Genomic DNA, 18,911 nt, shown 5'->3' with positions numbered 1-18,911 from the left:
GGTTCAGGGTTTGTTTTGGTTGTTAGTTTTTTTTTTTTTTTTTTTTTTTTTTTTTGCTTGTTTTTAGGAAAAACATGAATTGGGTAGAATCTTAGGGGACTTATAGAAGGGGAAAGAATATGGTCAAAATATATAAAAGGGTTTTTTTTTTAAGGTTTATTTATTTTATATATAAGTACACTGTGGCTGTCTTCAGATACACCAGAAGAGGGCATCAGATCTCATTACATATAGTTGTGAGCCACCATGTGGTTGCTGGGATTTGAACTCAGGACCTTGGAAAGGGTAGTCAGTGCTCTTAACTGCTAAGCCATCTGTCCAGTCCATAAAAACTTTTAAAAATAAATTTTTACGGTAAGTTAAAAAACTAATTTGGACAAGTTTCCATCTCATTTCTGCCAGTTTTGACATGGATACATATACACATATTTATTTACTAACTGGGTACTCATAAACAGAGGCTCGTCTTCCACCCAAGAAAGGTGTCTGTGCCATTACATTTGGGGCCATGGTGTTTCAGACTCCTGTTTGTAAATCACTGCTCGTTCTATAACCTTGGATGAAGACTAACTTCCCTCATCTGTGAAGTAGTCCGAGAATATTAGTATTTACTTGATGAGTATGTTGTGGAAGCTTAGGGAGGTAATCCTGTAGAGTGTTTAGCATGGCTTCTGGCACAGGGAGGAATATGCCTAATAATACCTACTGTTACTGCCATCATCTGCCCTGCTGGCCTCTTGCTCCTAGAATATAAACACATTGTTTTTTTCTGTCTTAGAAAATGTACTAGTCTGGGGCTAGAGGGACAGCTCAGAGCCTAGGAGCACTTACTGCACTTCCCAGGGCCTGAGTTCATTTCCCAGGACTCTTGTCAGGTGACTCCGGAGAATCTGATGCCCTCCTTGGGGCTCCATAGACACGCAGACCACACACTGCTAACGTTCCTTCTATGCATCATCCAACAGTTACCTAGCAACAGTCAGGTAGGCCTGGCTTGCTATAAAAAGAACTGTTTGATCTCTCTCTCTCTCTCTCTCTCTCTCTCTCTCTCTCTCTCTCTCTCTCTCTCTCCTCTCTCTCTCCTCTGTATGTGTGTGTTTCTCTGTCTCTACTCCCTTCTCAACTCCCCATTCCCTGAATAAACTCTGTTCTATACTAAACCCATCATATGCTGGTACCTGGGGGAAGGGATGTCTCAGCAAAGGCCCACCATATCCGGGTCTGTTTATAAAACACAACATTTGTTGCCATGACTCAGCTTTAGAAGTCTCAAGTTCACATTTCCCAAGACTCAGATTTACAAAACTGGCAGGTTAAAAAGTTCACCACCACATGAACTTTCTAGCCATTGGATAGCTAGAATTTGCCATCCAAACACCAGGGAATTGGTAAGCTTTCCACATCCACAGTCCCGTTTTAGGACCTCTGCCCCTGAGTGAGCTCCCTCTCTCTCCTCGAGATGGTTTCGGAGACAGTATCTCTCTCATGCTGCTGGAAAATCCTAGGCCCAGGTAAACTGTTCTCCCTCCGGTGCTGGTCCCACAGCTCCACCACTAGGTGCATGTCGATCTGGTAAATCTAGCCTGGCTGATCTGTATTAGCTATGATTTCTCCTCCGGACTCCAAAAGCGATAATATTAATATCCTCTATCGCCTTCATCTGTACCTCCGGGCTCCCCTCTGGGATGCCTCTATCCTCATTCAGAGGAAATGCCTTCAACACTACTTAACAGGTACCCTACAGAGAGGTCTCCTGCTCTGTTTTTTTTTGTTGTTGTTGTTGTTTGTTTGTTTGTTTGTTTGTTTGTTTGTTTTAATGCCCAGGCTGGCCTTTTTTTTAAAAACATGTTTATGTATTCTTTTTTTATGTTATGAGTACACTGCTGCTGTCTTCAGACACACAAGAAAGAGGCATTATATCCCATTGCAGATGGTTGTGAGCCACCATGTGCTCAGGACCTTTAGAAGAACAGTCAATGTTCTTAACCCGCTGAGCCATTTCTCCAGCCCCAGCCTCCAGGTCTTAAAGGCTTCCAAATTCACAGGCTAAATTTGGCCCTAATACCTACTAGATAATTACTCTAAATGTCTGCTTAACAGAGCTTTTAAAAAACAAAACAGAACAAAAACAAAAAACTTTTACAGCTCTCGCCAGCAATCCGACATATTTCTATGTAGGCTTTTCCCCACCTTTGCTCCCAACCTTTATTCCTTCACTTCCCACCCCTTTGACTTCTAACAGCGCTCTCCAGATCTTGTGTTGGACTTAATTTGCCCTGCCTCTTTGTTCCTGCGCTCCTGTGGGCCCCTGCCCTGCTGCTGCCAGCTGTTTGCTCCAGAGGGCAGTCTTAAAGTTTTACCTCCTGGGAAATTTTTATCTCTAATCTCTGATCTTCTTCCATTCTGGTCCACACCAGCTCTAAGCTAGGTGTGCCAGGAGAAGGGATCCCTACGCAGTAACTGTAGGACCCCCTTTCGGGACCCCCACTCCAGTCTCAGGACACGGGGTCACCCAATGAAACTCAAGAGACCTTCTTGCTGCAAAAGATAGTTTAATGGTGGATTCTGGGCCGATACGTACCTGATGCAGGAGACAGAGGTATCGACCCTGAGACTCAAAAGCTAGGGGTTTTTATAGGGAGAGGGTTGGGGGCTGGGAAGAATTAGCTCAAGTACAAGGTTCATCCATTACCCACAGCGTGACTATGCATCAGCAGAACTGTACATGCAGTCAGGAAGTCAGGAGACTGGTGGAAGGATGTTTATCTAAGCCGGGAAAACCTATAGTTAACATATAACTTTTAAATAGAGTCAGGAGGGGCTCATTTGACCGAAGACTCAGTTGTAAAAGACATCCTGGATAAGCTTCTGCATTCCTATTGTATCTTTATGGTCAGTTAACATAGCCTCGGGAATGTTTTAACAATAGGCTTAGCTGGACATGCCTGGACTTGTTTTACAGCGTTCTCAGTCCTAGGCCTTTAAGCTTACAGACTACCCTTTTTGCCCCAACTTATATGAGTTTCCAGACCTTGAATTTAATTTCCTTTCATAACAACAGAGGCTGCCTGTGGTGACAGGAAGAGACCTCCTGTTTGTCTCTGCTGATATATCGCAACACTTCTGCCATTCCATTCTAAAGTGTAATACTCGACTTTCCTCCACAGGACGACTATCACTTCAGCGCCATCTTAGCTAAGGGCAGTCACATGGCTGGCTGCAGCTTCAGCAACATCTTGCTTAAATGCAGGCTCATGACCATCTGCCATCTTTATTATGGGCAGACAAGGTTTATATAAGCCGATCACTTCAGTGCCATCTTAGCTAAGGGCAGTCACATGGCTGGTTATAGCTTCAGTACCATCTTGGTTAAAGGCAGTTTCATAACTACCCACCATTTTTGTTATGGCCAGTTCCCAATTCACTTGTCTTCTTTTAAAAAATCTGACTTAAGGTCTCCAAATACACTTTTAAGATAAGGTTTTCATATGATTTCTATCATGTCTTAGTAAATAAATTTTAATATTAATTTAAAGATTTACAACAACAAAAAGGTTAAAGATCACTGCCTTAAAGATATGTTTAGCCTTGTTTTTTGCTTTTACCATTAGGTTATAATATACCCTCTTTGTTTGCTAGACACAATCCAGGACAAGTAACTAAAAACAAACACAGATTGCTTAACTCACATATGCTTAATAGATATTAGCTCTCAATCTTGTCAGAAATATGCTAAATGTAACATTAAATATTTAAGCTTATAATGATAGAGACTCCCAAATCCTCACAGTGACCCTCCCAAGGTCTCCAAGAAGATATGGGCACAGCAATAAGAAACTATCTGGACTGTAGTATGATACCACAGAGAAACACTGCTCTTTTACTTTGCTTGCTGCCGGGGCTTGGCCTACACTGTGGACAAACAGAGGATACACAAAGAGTTAAATGTCTCATATCACCTAAGTCAAGGTGAGTCATTTCTCCCACATTCCTACACCACAAGCTTATCTTATGGGCCTGACAGGCAGACTGTAAAAGACCCCCAAAGAGGGTAGACCCTCAGTCAAGTCTTGGGATAACACGACCCTCAAGAACTCACAAGAGACCATCCTTGCTGCAATTACATGAGGTTTTTTTAATGAACCAGTGCACTGGGGTCGAGACTCATATCCCATGTAGGGGTAGAGGAGTCCGACCCTGAGTGTCTGGGAGAGGGGGTTTTTAAATGAAAAAACCACAACCAAGGGGGAGGGAGTACGTCATTGGATAATACCAAAAATACCAGTGAAGAATTGTAAGGGAAATACCTGGTTTCTCAAGATTGCCTATAAGGTGAAAATTACCAGTGAAGAATCTCGAGGGGAACATCCGGTTTCTCAAGATTGTTTATGATGTGTTATTTAACTTTTATGTTTTTATGGTCAGTCAGTTTCTGAAACAAAGTCACCCTGACCTTAGGGCCATAAATTCTTTTATGGTCAGCCAGTTCCTGGAATAGAAGGATAGTATTGCAGAACTGGCTAGCCTACATTTTTGGCTCTACTCTACCTGCTAGGGGTCTTCTACTTTATCTGTTAGGGGGTCAGGCTTTGTCCTGGTCTTTCAACTGACTCTGCCCGAGTTGTGACGGAGACCACAGGGACTGTTTAGGTAATGAAATATAGGCCAATTTCTGTTATTTTAATTAATAAATGACATTTAGATTATAATTTTTCCCAGAATCTGATTACATTGAAAGCTAAGCCAACTACAGATCAACAGCTAGAAAACAGACCTCTAGCTCCTTAGCCCAAGGTAATTCAGCACTTTATTATCTCATTAGTCAATTTAGTTAAGACTACGAGGACTCTTATCTAAAAGACAGACAGGTGTGCCTTGCTCACAGGTTTCACAATAAAGAATACACAAGTTCAGATGTGAGCTTCAGTTACTTCCTTATCTAAACCCAGTTCCCAGTGATTAACTTCATATTTCATCCCTTGTTATGTCCCTGTCCTAACATTAGCCAAACTAATTCTTGTAAATTAGCCTATTTCTGATAAACCATTTCACTATATGATCCACATGTAAAATCACAAGTTCAAATTTTAAGTTTCCTTTACTTATCTTTAAGCTGTTTCTCATGCTAAACTATATGATCAACTATCATATTCACAAGACCATTAAAATTTCAAGTTTCAGTCTTCTAGACATTCAGTCTTCTGGACAAAAAAAAAAATCTGCTCCACAAAAAAGGGTTTTGTCTTTTATAAGCTCACCTTTAAGACTGTTCATGATGTTAACACTTTATCTCTTTTATAAACCTATAAGTTCCAGGAAACACACTCTGCCTCTCGTAAACCAAACAGACTCCCTCTGGATAAGTACACTTGCCAATCAATCACCTAAGTTTTACCTGTTACCTAATGTGAGGGTGGGATTTCTCTCCTGTTCTCTGGGATTGGGACTCCCCTCACCCCAACCACCAAGACCTAGGGGTTTCAAATGTACACCTAAGAAAAAAGTTTTCTCTCAAACCTACTAAACTTTCTTTTCTTAGTTTTTTTAAGATTTATTTATTTATTACACACGAGTACACTGTAGCTGTCTTCAGACACACAAGAAGAGGGCATTGAATCTCATTACTGAAGGTTGTGAGCCACCATGTGGTTGCTGGGATTTGAACTCAGGACTTCTGGAAGAGCAGTCAGTGCTCTTAACCGCTGAGCCATCTCTTCACCCTAAACTTGATTTTCTACTTCTAATATTCTGTGTGTGCGTGTGCGTGTGTATGTGTGTGTGTGAGTGTGTGTGTGTGTGTGTGTGTGTGTGTGTGTGTGTGTTAAGTCCAGGTATTCACTCAGAATCTACATCTAGGACAGCTCCAGAGAAGCAACCCACAGATGCTCCAGTCTACTCTCACAGACACGAATGCTTCCTCTGGACCTTCCTTCCTACCCACAGATGGTACCACAGACCCTGGTCAGCAAGGAAACAGCCAGTTCTCCTAAGACTGGACCAACATTCCCATTTTCTTAGATTTCCCAGAGATGAGTTGCCTGAAAGTCAGCAGTAATTAACTAAAGGTCATAACAACCTGCTTCACCATCACCTCTTTCTAGTTTCTCCTTTTTAAATTAAACCAAAATAGAGGAATTTGGCATTTAGTCTAGGCTCCATCCCACAGTTGCCTGGCAACAGCCAGGTAGGCCTGACTTACTATAAATGGGGCTGTTTGGTTCCTTCCTTGCTCTCTCTGCTTCTTTTCTCTCTCTGAGTCTATTTACTCTTCCTCATCCCTTTCTCCCTCTCTCCCCATCTCCTCCCCCCCTCCACAAGTTCCTCTCCTTTCTTCTATTCTCTCCTCCTCCCTGTCTCCCCCACATACCCCTGTGCGCACATACGTGTGTGTGTGTGTGTGTGTGTGTGTGTGTGTGTGTGTGTATTTCTCTGCCCACTCTCTTTCTCTGCCTCTATTCCCTTCTCAACTCCCCTTCCCATGCCCCTAAATAAAGTCTATTTTACACTAAACCCATATGGCTGGTACTTCAGCAGGAAGGGATGCCTCAGCATGGGCTTGGCTGAGAAACCCCTCCCACCACACCATACTGTGCCCTACAAAAAACATCCTTGACTTTTATAAAACACAACACACACAACATATACTCACACACACAAAAAAAGTATATAATACAAAAAAGGTAATTTTTTTTTATTGTAATAGGGACCTTGAGTTTGGGATAACTCAAGTCTGTATTGCTGGCCCTGTCACTTAAATTTGGTTTCACAATAAATGATCTTTTATAAACCCCTTTAAAAATGTAATCGTCCTGTAATAATTTTATTTACAGCCCTTCTTTTGTATTTTCTTCACTGATATCAGTCACTTTGCCTTTAGACACATATATGATGTCTAGTGTGATGCTTGAGGAGGTGCTAATGGCCACCTGAACACACCCCAAGCTAAGGACTATGAATAAGGAAAGCACATGGCACAGAGCACAAGCTTCTGAGCCAGAGGCCTCCATTCTTAACGGCTTTCTAAGTATGTCACTTGGGGCAACCTTCTTCTTATTTCTGAGTCCTAGCTAATGACAGAAGAGTCGGCAATATGTGTTTGTCTACTGTTAAATCAAAAAAAAAATCACTTTAAAACTTAGCTAGTTAAAATAAGCATTTATTGACCTGCAGATTCTAGAATGGCTTAGATTAGATGGCTCTGGCTCAGGGTCGATCATGAGGTTACGATGGGGTATGTGGATGGCAGGAGCATATCCAAGCTCATTGGTGATGGAATATTGTTGCTTCATTACTAGACATGTTTCTCCATGAACAGCTGACCAAACAGCTTATGACAGAAGAGGAGGAGAAAAGGCTGAGGCTCAAGAAAGAAGCCTCAGCCTCTGGTGTCCTCGTCACCGAGAAGCTTGTTACAGAGAAGCATGCCATCGCTCCTGTCACTGTTGTCTGTCATGTAGCTCCGCCCTGGTGTGCTGTGGGAGGCAACTTTTGGATGGCACAGGTGTTGGAAGCAGGGTTGCATGAGATCTTTAAGGGCTATCTCAGAGGCTGATGACCAAAAGTGAGTTCCCCAAGGAAGCTTATGATATTGTGAGAAATGTATGGATTTGCAAAGAGCATGGGACACACACCAATACATACCAGAAGGAAAGACGATCTTAACTCAAGACTCAAGAATACTGGTATTGCCTCAACAGCAGTATGGCAGAACTCCAGAAGAAATGGAGAGCCAACCACCATGATTTTTAAATAACCATGAAAAGCTTAAACAACACACACACACACACACACAATCCTTAATTTGAGCTTTACTGTGTTGTTGGAATCTGGTTTTCTTTTTAGCAGCTTTACCTTTTAAATTCAGTCCTGCTGTTGCAAGTAATAAAGTCATCTGAGTTCTCTGGCCCAGGCCAGATGCACAGTAAAGTAGCTAGGAGATTAGAGTTTATTAGGAGCTGGCTGGGCCTGAGTTTTATCCACAGATAACCCACAGTGTGTGTGATCCCCAGAAGGATGCCTCAGAGCCAGTGACACAAAGACATCAGATTTTCCACATCTGATGTTTTCTACTTTTGCACAAGGCCAGAAGGTCACAATCAAAATAGTTTTTTCTCTTAAGGCAATTTTCCCATAGAGAATTAGATGTGACCTCCCAGAAATAGATTTTTGAAGGACAGACTGTTCTTGTTTAAAGCCAGACTTTGAATGTGTGCACCTGCTTCCTGGGAGGTCTCTCATCCCCTCACATTGCTAGTGGAAGGACACAATTTCTGTTCGAAAACAAAATTCGTTCTAATGCTCAATTAAAAGCTCTTTGAGTCATGCTTGCCAAAGGGTTATGTCACTTAGCTGTGGGGGACAGGTTTTATATTCTCTGCAGAATTGAATAAGCAAGAGAGGAAATGAATTGATAAACATACTAGAGAAATGATGTCCCTTCCTTTGCCTGAACTGCTGTCTGTGGAAGGTTTCTGTGAGAGTCACTCAGACAGCTCATGCTGCAAAGTGTTCTCATTTCAACGCTCATACATGCCTTGCCTTTGAAACTCCAAACCTAAATTTCTTCATGACAGAAACACAACCGGCACTTCCCCAGGGAAAAGACCCGAGAGCAAAGAATGAAGAAAAGAAAGGGAGCAGAAGGAGGAAGGGGAAGAGCAGTGGAGCTGCTTAAGCATTATGACGAGACAGAACTGGAGACTCGAGGGTGGAGAGGAAGAGCCAGGTGTGAGTGGCCAGCCCCACCACCTGGGGCCACTGTGAGGTCCCATGCCTCTGGGGACCGTGTCTGGGTCCGTTGCTATGCAGCCACAAGGAGCAGTCTCTCAAATTACCACTAAAGAATATGGGGGCATCCCTGGTCAGGGAGGGTTTGGAGGGCTGTGTGGATGTCCAGGGGCTGTCCATAACTGGCCTCAGCTCCCACTGACTGCACTGGCCCAGCCCTTCACGGGCTACAGCAGTTGGGAGAGTGTGTCCAGTGCCTTGCGTGGGTAGCATGGTGTAGCTGGCTCTGGGGGTGTGAGTGTGGACAGGCTGTTCCAAGGGAATGATGGAAGGAGAGCTGACCCTGCTGCCTGCTGAATGACAGCATCGGTTCACCCAGCTTGAGCAGCGCTGGAGAGCTTACCCTGATGGGGCAGACAAGGGAGAGGAGGCACACTGACCAGCTCAGCTACCACCCAGATCCACATTCAGGGAGTTGGCTAATCACAAAAATCTCTATCAGCTGTGAATGGTTGGGAGGTGTGAAGGGGCCAGTCCTGCTGATCCAAAGCTGCAGGATGTCTGTGACACAGGCAACAACAGGGTGACCAGGAAGAGACCCCAGAAGGATCCACTATTGATGGTATCACAGAAGCCAGAGATCTTGAGCCAAACCAAGGTCACAATGCACATTTACAAGGGAAGATGTGTGGACAGATCCTGTGGAACACACTGTGACATATTAGAGCTTCCACAATCAGATGTTTGTTTCTCTCTGTGTCTCTGTCTCTGTCTCTGTCTCTCTCTGTCTCTCTCTGTCTCTCTCTGTCTCTCTCTGTCTCTCTGTCTCTCTCTCTCTCTCTCTTTCTCTCTCTCTCTCTCTGTGTGTGTGTGTGTGTGTGTGTGTGTTTTATCTTGTGGGGAAAGTTGCAAGGTAAAGGCAGATAAGAAGGAACAGGAAGATGAATGGGACTGGGGTGCATGATGTTGAACTCACTAAAAAGTCTTTTTAAATAGTTTAAAAAAGAATGAAGAAAAGACTTTCCCTTATTTTTAATTTCAGTAAACAAATAGATGATAGACAGACAGATAGATAGATAGATAGAGAGAGAGAAAGATAGATAGATAGATAGATAAATAGATACATAGATAGATAGATAGATAGATAGATAGATAGATAGATAGACAGACAGATAGATAGATAGATAGATAGATAGACGGTGAGAGCCAACAGTCAATGGTGAGGATAACACACTGAGAAAAGATGTTTTCAATTTAAGAATTAAGTACCCATTCTTTAGGAAGGGATTTCCATGCCAATTTGAAGAGAAAAATGAGAAAAACATAAAAAAGCATAATGTGATCGTGTCCCAAAGTGGATCACTTTTTAAAAATTTGTTTATATGCATGAGTGTTTTGCCTGCATCATGTATATATGTGTACCACATGCATGCAGCACTTGTGGAGGCCAGAAGAAGGCATTGGATCTCCTGGAAATGAAGTTACAGACGTGTGTGAGCTTCCATGTGGGTGCTGGGAATTATACCTGGGTCCTCTAAAAGAACAGCCAATGTACTTAACTACCGAGCTCTCTCTCATGGCAGTCTGGGTGTGATGGCTCATACTTTAATTCCAGTACTGGAGAGGCAGAGGCAGAGGCAGGCATGTCTCTATAAGCTTAGAAGCCAGTTTGGTCTACACAGAGAGTTTCCAGGTAATCAAGAGCTATACAGTAAAACTTTGCCTCAAAACAACACAACACAACCTACCAAACGACAAATAAAAACTAACCAGGCAAACAACTATCACCAAAAAGGGGGGCTAGAGAGAGGGCTGAGCAGTACTGCTACTTAGGATTAACTGCTACTCCTACAGAAGACCCAGGTTCAATTCTCAGCTCTCACTTGGTGGCTCATGACCTCCCGTAACTCTGGTTCCATTAGATCCAGCTCTCTTCTGGTTCCAACAGGGACCAGACATGCACATGGTATACACATACATGTATATGCAAACTTTTACCCAATCACATAAAAATAAACACACATTAAGTAAATTAAAATATAAAACCGTATGGTATTGCTGTGAGAAGGAAAGCTGAGAAAGGCCAGGCCAGCAGAGACAAAGTACTAGCAAATTCAAAGGTAGGCAATACAGTGGCTGGGTTGCTTTAGTCACCATGGGGACAGATGGCTGCATGGGTCCATGGCATCTGCCACTCCTATCAGGAGACACAAACAGATGTTTAGATGGCATCTGGCTTTTTAAAAGAAAGGTCAGAAAACAGGATAAGTCAAAAGACTTAAAAGTCAGCTAGAAATTATGTCCAGACAAATCAACAGAGCTGTCTTCAGGGACCTCTAAGCAAAGGCCAAGTTTTTCTAGAGTCTTAAACTCTCACACAATAATTAGTTATTATTTTAAGCGCATGATAAGTATTACATTCTTCATTATCAATTCAGTAGTGGTAATAATTTTGTAAAATATAGGGCACTATGACTCTCAGAATCATGTCATTTCTACTAAACTGTTTCTAGACTGACATCTCAGGACCTCCATACAGCAACCTGATTCTTTCTGAACTTCACGCTAACTTTTCAGTCTTTTGAATGACATTCTTCTTATGTCCATGTGCCTTGTAGACATCCCATCCACAGTTGTAGTAAATATCAGTTTAACACACCATATAACAAGCCTTCCCTCAGATGTTCATGTAATGGAGAAAGAAACCGCTGACTTTAAATTGCCAGCCGTGCTATTGGGATGACATGCGTGAGGTTTGTCTTTCACAACATCTGAATGCTCAGAGCTCTGCTGAGAAAATAGTTGCTATACTCAATGAGTCCTGCACTGTCCTGCCTCTGCACTGTCCTGCCTCTGCACTGTCCTACCTCTGCACTGTCCTGCCTCTGCACTGTCCTGCCTCTGCAGTGTCCTGCCTCTGCACTGTCCTGCCTCTGCACTGTCCTGCCTCTGCAGTGTCCTGCCTCTGCACTGTCCTGCCTCTGCACTGTCCTGCCTCTGCACTGTCCTGCCCCTTAGACTAGGCTCAAGCTTCTAGATTATGTAAATGTGTCTACAGCTGCAGAGCTCAACTTCTGTGAACCTTGCTCCTTCCAGATAGGAGGACGTTCAATAACCAGGACCAGGTCTGACTCCCTGATCATCTAGGCAGCCGCTGAACAAACACTTGTACAATGGGATTGTACAAAAATCTCTTTGAATGCCTCTCTTCCTTCCTGATGTAGGCTTAAGAATGTCAAAGGGTAACAGTGACAGAAGGCAGCAGTGAATATACTGTACAAGTTTCCTCTGCAAAGGGCCCTGAGTTCCTTAATCTTAGATACAACTTAGATGTAGAGACATGAGCCCAGTGTAGACCTGTGGTTAAGTCTCCAAGGAGTGCCTTCGTACCATCTTAACAGTTCTGTCACAAATGCCACCCTCCCTTCCAAGTCTGTCCTGTCCAAAGGCAGTTTCCTTCTTCTAGATTTCTCTGCCATTTACTTTAGGGAAATAGTCTTACGTAATGCTATGGCTTGAACATAGCACCAAGAAGGCTGAGACAAGAGGAATATAACTTTGATGTTAACTTGGACTATGTGGATTGTCCTACAGCCATTTGTATTTTAATGCTAATTTCACTTCCCCAAGAAGGGTTGCCTAGTCACATACTCAAGTGACTGACTTCATCAGAACCTTCTTCCCATTTTAATTTGTAAAATAAAGGCTAGAGCCTGAGGAGAGGAAGGGAAGGAGGAGAGAGAGGGTCAGAGGAGAAGGAGGAAGAGGAAGAGGACAAAGGGAGAAGAAGATGGAGCAGGCATGGCCTGGAAAAACCGCAAGTTATAAGGGATCTCATAGCTGGGGAGTAGAGTAGCGTAGTGGTAAATCTGCCCAGTCTAGGCATGCAGCTTGTATTTATATTTATTGAGTTGTATTTTCATTAAACAGGTTTATTCAGGTTGAAGAGGTTACTGTAACAGTACTACATAAAAAACAAGCAAATCAAAATAAACAAACAAAAATACCAAAGAAACTTAATCCCAATCCCAAGCACCACCTGAATATTTTAAAATGATACCTTAATCCATCCAGAAGACAGATGAAAGTTGTGACAATCACAGGAAGCTTCAAAACCATGTGCTCAGTCACTTCCTGGTCCTAATGTTCATGCGATTGAATTACTATTATGTTCACCAGGTTTCTGTGATAAATCTCCTTCTGCTCTCTCATAAAGAAAAGCAGACAAAACAATTATTCCACGTGAGATTACGTGTGTCTTTGCAGGAGGAGCTCACCCTAAAAGCCTTGCCTGTTTTCTCCCCAGCTTCAGGAACTCTACAGGCAACACTAGGGAAGTCCAGAGTTTTCCCACCAGCCTGTAAGATGTCACTACTTGACACCCTACTCTCATCCCTTGGGCCTTTTTCTATTTCTGCCTGCCCATTTTTATTCCTAATCTTTTTATCTCATGTCATCTTGGTTTTTGAGACAAGGTCTTTTTATGAAGTTTAGGCTGGCCTGAAATTTACTGTAGCCCAGTCTGGCCTTCAATTTACAGTCCTTCTGCCTCAACCTTCTGAGTATTAGGATTGCAAACATATAACTCTATCCATCTATCCACCCATCCATTTATCCATCCACCCATTCATTCACCCCCCATCCATCCACCATCCATCATCCATCCATCATCCATCCATCATCCATCCATCCTTCATCCATCCTCCATCCATCATCCATCCATCATCCATCCATCATCCATCCATCATCCATCCATCCTTCATCCATCCTCCATCCATCATCCATCCATCATCCATCCATTATCCATCCATCCATCATCCATCCTCCATCCATTATCCATCCATCCTCCATCCATCCTCCATTCATCATCCATCCATCCTCCATTCATCCATCATCCATCCATCCATCATCCATCTATCTATCCATCTATCATCCATCCATCCATCTACCCCCATACATTCACTTACCCACCTCCATCTATCCATCTATCCATCCATCCATCCACCCACCCACCATCCATCCATCCATCCATCCATCCACCCTCATCCATCCACCCATCCACCTCTATCTATCATCCATCCATCCCGAGGGGTATGGTGACACTTAACTCTTGCTATTCAGGGACAAAAGCTGATAGCTCCTGACCATTAATGTCTGCTAATAACAGCAGGGGAAAAGAAACTTAGTTATTTGGGTTCTTTTCTCTTTGACTCAGGAACTCTTCACTGGCCAGGTGAGAGGCTCAGGGTTTGTTAACTCTTCCAAGTCAGAGAGAAAAGAAAAGGAGAGAGAGAGAGAGAGAGAGAGAGAGAGAGAGAGAGAGAGAGAGAGAGGCACAGAGACAACACAAATACTGGATGAAGCAGGAAAAAAAAAGGACTCCACAACAGTTTATTGTTTTTATACCTTCTCAGAACAATTGATCACATGGGTTTGAATCATTTTACATCCCATAAGTTCATAGTGAGTCTAAAGCAATACTTCATGTCAAAGGATGTTAAAGCTTAAGGAGTTATAGAAGAATTGTTCACATGTCTTTCCATTAAGACTAGTACCTAACCATTCATTATCTGTTTTCCAGCATTCCATAATTTCACTCTAAGTTTAAAGCAATAATTTTTATGTCATAAACTGGCATAAAAGACAAATCATCTTCCTTATGTCTCATTATTTTGAAGTCTTGAATAGATAGATTTGTCCACTGTTGCAGTGAATATTAAAGTAGGAATAGCTTATCTCTTTATTGGTCTCCAAGGTCGCTGCTTCTAGTATGGAGCCGGTGCATGAACTCTGTCACTCGGTCCAAGCTGCCCTCAAGGTCTCACTCCATGACTGCCTCCATCATGGGTGGAATTACCGCCCCACCCAGCACAAACATGATAGCTTTTCATACAGGTTTATATATTCAATTCTCAATCCAAAAACACTCTATATAATAAGATTACATCCAATAGACAAAGATACAAACTGCCCTTCCATATGAGATAAAAGACCTATAGAATCCTTAAAATGTTCATAGCTACCTAACGCCAATTAGGTCTACCTGGATCCAGCTCATCCTTCCTGAGCTCCATCTTGATCCTCCTCTGTCCATTTCTCTATTTCTTCTCCTCTGACCCTCTCTCCATCTTCCCTTCCCCTGCCCAATCACTGGCTCTTGCCTTTATTTTACTAATTAAAAGTGGGAAGAAGCTTCTAATGAAGTCACTTGAGTATATGACTAGGCAGCCCTTTTTGGGGAAGTGGAATGAACATCAAAATACAAGTGGCTGCAGGACAACCTACACCAGTGCATTATTTATTCTGTCCTTGCACCTACAATAAATCGCCCAATCCCAGTTATGACCTTTAGTTACCAGATAGTGGCCTCATTCCTAACCTAGAAGGAATGTTTCCCTTGCTCATAAATTTGTTCCAAACCTGCTTCCTTTTCCTAGTGCAATTAGCCCGTGTCACCTGAAGGTTTACAGAGCTCTATTTGCAGCTTTTACTCTATAGAGGACTTGAGATTACTTGCATCAATTTAGGAGTTCTATAAAATCATTATCATGAATTATGAAATCATCAGTTAATCTATACAGCATTACTACATGAAGTATACCTTCATATAATTCTGCAGGAAATCTGCCCAATAGGGTGGGTCAATGCCTAGAAATAATTAGGCTATATGATAGTGGCAGGAAATCATTACACTATGTGATACCAGCAGTAAGAGGCATTTCTGAGATGAAGTCTCTACACTTCTGCATCTCAGAGTACACCCAACACAGTCATGCAAAACGTTAAGCCATCTCTAGAAAACTCACTTACTTGCCATAGCCTTTCTAGATGCCTTCTGACATCCATCCATTCAACCATGCAAACACTGAAATTTTATTGGGCAACCAGTCATAATAGTGTTACAAACTGTTCAGGATCTAGGATCACCTAGGAGACAAACCTCAAGATCAACCTATGAGAGATTATCTACATTGGGTTAGCCTTGTGCTTATAGGAGATTATCTTGATTAGATTGACTGAAGTGAGAAAGCCCACTATTGGTGGTATCATTCCCCAAGTTGGGATCCTGGCTGCATACAAAGAAGAAAGGGAACTAAGCACAAGCAAGCATTCATTGTTCTCTGACTTTTCTTTTGCTTTGTTTTTATTTTTTATTGCACTACTGGTGTATTATTTGGGGGGTTATTGTTTCATATAGGAGACCCACAGAACAAAACTAGTAGCCAACAAATCTAAACCCATGGCTAAAGGAAGGGAAGCAAATATAACCTTGAGTGGTTGTGCAAGATACCCCTGAATAATGTCACCTCCCTGGAGGACCTGCTGCCTTCACTCTCCAGGCACCCTCCAAACCTTTTCAACAATAATTGGGCTGCAGCTGACCTGACACACCCCATGAGCATCTTCCTGGCACATCTGAGCTGGAGACTCCTTGGCTCCTGGCTCCAGAAAGGATATGGAGATGGAATATTGTCTAACTGAACATTTGGAGTGGCCAGTGTTTCCTCAGTGGGAAAAGAGTCTGTATGTCCAGAAATCCAGGAGGTGGGGACTGCAGGGAGTGGAGCCACTGGGCTGCCAGGAATGACAGGAAGGTGAAAAGGGTAGGCTAAGTCTCACCAGATGTTCACTGCTGTTGGTAGAGCGGGGTGGCTCCTATTCCTCCCACAGAGCCCTTTTCTGTGCTTAGAGGGGCATGCTTCTATCTTATGAAAGGACACAGTCTCATGAAATCATTTACGAAAAGCTCAAGGGTGCTGTAAGTTTTCTGGCACTGAAAGCTTTCATTTACTGGGGAGAGAGGAAGCAAACTCATTTCCTAGTGCATTGGCTCATGGGAGAAGTGACTGATGTGTCTCATGACTTCGAGGCAAGTGGTGGGTAATTTCTCTGACATGGCTGATGTGAAAAGGTGAACCTTGAGCACTAGGGGGTTCTCCTTCTGGCTGTGCCATTCATTGCCTCTGTGACCCCGAGCAAGACCCTCACCTTCCCTGGCTTTAGCTTTGTTCAGAGGGCCGGCAACCCCAGTGTTCTGTCCATAGGAGAAGCTGAGAGCTGGCAGGAGGCTGAGCTCACATCACTGGGCTGTAAAGAGGTGATGGTTGGTTGATTGAGGCAGAATGTGGATGCTTCATCAGTCCCTACCTGCCATCATAGGTGGGGGAGAGATGCTGGTAGAGAGCTGGAGTGACTGAAGAAGCATATTTAATGAAAAGAGAAACCCCCATGTTCTTCCCCTAAGCATATACATCTGCCAGGAACTAGGAAGAACATAGAGAATGGCTGATTGATTGTCTGTGCCGTTTGGGTATCCACAAACAAGGCTGGGGTGGGTGGAAGTGCCAGGGACCATTGTCCATTTCACTGCTGGCCAGGACCCACACAGCTGGACCAGGGCTGTGATATCGCAGACTAGCCTGCAGCTTGCAGGTGATGAGGAGGGATCAATGGTGAGCGAAAGAGGCAGAGATCTGCAAAGGACAAAACCCACTGACTGTAAAGGCCCAGGCCATTGTGGATGGTGGGTCCTAAGCTGTGCTGTGGAAGGAAACTTGACTAAAGTTAGGAGCCCTACGATAGAATTGCCTTCTCCCTTCACAAGCAAAGCAGTCCTCCTGCTTACACTTCTCTTTCCCAGAATTCTTTTCTTCTATGCAGCTGGCAGGACAAGAATCATCTTAGTCCTTCCAGAAGGAAGAAGGCATTTTCCTAAGAGTAAAGACCTCATTCCTGCTGACTATGTGGTTGTTTTTTTTTTTTTTTAAATCATTTTCAGTAATTCTGATTTACGAAATGAAAACAGCACTTGTTTAGTCAGCAGTAAACAAGAAGCCATTCCTGACAACTCAGACTCAGGTTTACTTTAGAAATCCTGAATAACAATCACAGCTTAGAAGGCAGGGGAGACAAGTCCTTGGCGCAAAGGCTTGCTATGCAGGCGTGGCCACTTTAGTTTGATAGCCAGGAACATATGAGTAATCCCAGCTTTGGGGAGGAAGAAACTGAAGGATACCTAGTACTTGCTGGCTAGCCCAATCTCACCAACTCAGTGGGCCCCAGGCTGAGGGAGAGAATGTGTCTCAAAAAACAACATGAAGAATGATAGAAGACAACACCTGGCATGTGCCTCTGGCCACCACATGTACACATATACACATACACGTGCACCCACCTGAATACACACACACACACACACACACACACACACACACACTACCCTCGTCAGAATGGATTTGGAGCAAGATGCGTTTACTCAGACTTCAGATGAAGACTGCTGGGGGACATCGGAGAGGACATCAGAGGGGACATCAGAGATAGTTATTACACAAATATTGAGAATGCTACTATTAGTACCTGAGAACCAAATATCTCTCAAATGCAAATGTTGCTTTCAGGTACTCATGAGAGTGAAAGTGCTTAGGGAGCAAGCCTTACAGACTGAGTTCAATCCCCAGATCCCGTGCCAGGAGAAGATAACTGGAGCCCAAGGGTTGTCCTCTGACCTCCACACACACAGCATGGCACATGTGCACTCACAAACATATACCAGTGAGGAAACATTTTTAAAGATTTTCATGAGGCTCTGCTCACTCGCTGACTTGTGCAAACTCCTGACAATCCTTGGTACTTCATGCTCTTGCTCAGGTTTCTTTCACTTCTTTTATTTTGAGGGAGGTCTCTCTCTCCCTCCCTCCCTCCCTCCCTCTCTCTCTCTCTCACTCTCTCTCTCTCTCTCTCTGTGTGTGTGTGTATGTGTTGTCATTGTTGTTTACTATTTCTTTTTGTTAGAACTCTCATACTACTGCCCAGTTGTTCTTAAATCTTTTTGAGATTTAACAATTCCCCTACATTGCATTCAAAGTAGTTGGCTTTCTTTGAAAACAGGTATTATTAGGTTATAGCCCATAAATTTGAATTGGTAAATAAATTAAATCCCTATTTAACAACTTCTCACTCGGTTATTTCAGCTCGTCATGAATATCTACCTAAACCTAAAGTTGTGCTAACAATACCTGTACTTTAATCTAATTCCTATGTTACAGTTGATACATGTTTCATGAAATACTGTCTATACCCAGAGGTACTTTAAAATGAGACCACATGTTGAATATCTTATGTGCCATATTATTTCAGGCATTTGAATATTTTCATATTTCTAACTTAATTATGTGGTTTTTTTT

This window comes from Micromys minutus, assembly GCF_963924665.1.
Source record: "Micromys minutus genome assembly, chromosome: 1".
Taxonomy (NCBI): Eukaryota; Metazoa; Chordata; class Mammalia; order Rodentia; family Muridae; genus Micromys; species Micromys minutus.
The sequence above is the reverse complement of the archived record's forward strand: the minus strand, read 5'-3'. Positions refer to the sequence as shown.